This window comes from Alosa sapidissima, chromosome 17, assembly GCF_018492685.1.
Source record: "Alosa sapidissima isolate fAloSap1 chromosome 17, fAloSap1.pri, whole genome shotgun sequence".
NCBI lineage: Eukaryota > Metazoa > Chordata > Actinopteri > Clupeiformes > Clupeidae > Alosa > Alosa sapidissima.
This window is the reverse complement of record NC_055973.1, coordinates 20,353,273-20,354,829: the sequence shown is the minus strand read 5'-3', so window position 1 is coordinate 20,354,829 and position 1,557 is coordinate 20,353,273. Positions and strand designations below refer to the sequence as shown.

Genomic DNA, 1,557 nt, shown 5'->3' with positions numbered 1-1,557 from the left:
ATAAAGAATTCTTGTGAGGACTTTGTCCGCATGGTGAAATCACTGCAGAACGAATCTATTCGTTATTTCCTCTTCAATTCAACTCCAAATGTCAGGAACGTGGCCGCGCATCCTTATTCCCTGGTTATGTGGTGTTTGAGGGAATCAGACTCGGGTGATTCTTATCTTAGCCTACTGAGCGACGTCTCCAAGCTCTTGGAGTCTATAGTGTGTGAGTGAGTGAAACCAGTCCTCTCCAACTCTCGACCATACGCAGCACTGGACAGCGCACCCCTGCCCTCTCCTGCAAGGCGCTCTGCGTCCACAAGGGAGTCTTAAAGAGGCCGTGTTTCAATCTGCGTCATCAGCCTGCTACGGAGAAAAGACCATCTCCGTAGTCTTATCTTCATCTCAGCATTGTCGCCGATGCTTATACATGTTTTTCAAATCTAGGTGGTGATCATTTGATTGGCAAGTATCTTGTTTGAAGAGCAAATACTTATCAGCACATATCAGTAAACCGTTTGAAATTCATAGATCTGATTTTAATACAAAGAGATCATCCCGCATATTTTTTTTCTCCTGTGCACTGCACTGAAGCAGCATTTAATTGTTGTTTACAAATCTGGTAAAATAAACAGTTTTCTTCCTGCAAATTGTCACTCAAGTGTAACTGGACTCATCAGACAAGTTATATGGACTGAATGCGAATTGTTCCCAAGACTGTGGAAAGAAACTATCTGTAACAGTTCAGACTGTCCCTATAGGCAGTGCAAGGCTTCTCGTGAGCTCCCATGACCCGCTCACCTTCTGATAACGTGAACGCTTCGCCAGGAATAACTATGAGCAGTCATATCCTGTCTTGACCTCTTGGCAATAGCGTATCTTATGATGCGTATATATGCTGATTTTATTACTGCATCTGTCCATGGTGGCATTAGGCATACATTAAAGAGGCTTTAAGACTGAGGCAAGTTCAGAGTCACCTATTCTACGCACAAAACTACAGATAAGGAATAAGCGGATATGAACAGAGGAAGAGGAGTCAGATTGCAAAGGATATGAGAAGATGATTATGATGATGATGATGATGGTGATGGCCCTGATGAAGCTGAGAGCAGAGATGATGAGTATGACAAACACGATGATGATATTGGCGGTAGTGAAGAAAATGATGCTGATGATAACAATAATGATGATGAAGATGACAATGATGAAGATGAACCGTTATTGTACTCTGTATCTGTGTATGTTGTGTGTGTGTGGGGGGGGGGGTCTCCCTGCAGTCATTTAATGGCCAATTGATTTTGTGTCTGCTGAAGTGTTGTCCACACAATCGAGTCCCGGACTCCTCTTTTGTGTCCCGACACACGGCTTCAGATTGGGAGAGGGGAAACAACACTCCACTCCGGAGGGGGACAAACAGAAATTAACCTCTCTCCAAATGAGAGCTTGTTCGCTAAAATGAAGCCTTTCTTTCGCGGAGGTGTCAGAGGAGCCAGAATAAAGACTTCAGGCGTGAGAGTTAAGAGCGCTCTGGACCTTTGAGCTTTCAATCGAAAGGCTGTTCTCAGAGCA

General features: G+C 44.1%; 1 protein-coding gene across 2 annotated transcripts in view; it reads right to left on the bottom strand.

The window, feature by feature from the left end:
• The window catches only part of LOC121688757 (roundabout homolog 2-like), a 63,237-nt gene extending 62,998 nt beyond the window's left edge, over positions 1–239 (bottom strand). For both annotated transcript variants that reach the window (XM_042068563.1, XM_042068564.1), the window contains exon 1: positions 1–239. This exon is cut by the window's left edge and continues 369 nt beyond it. The gene's annotated coding sequence lies outside the window, so the exon portion shown is untranslated.
• Positions 240–1,557: the final 1,318 nt, after the last annotated feature.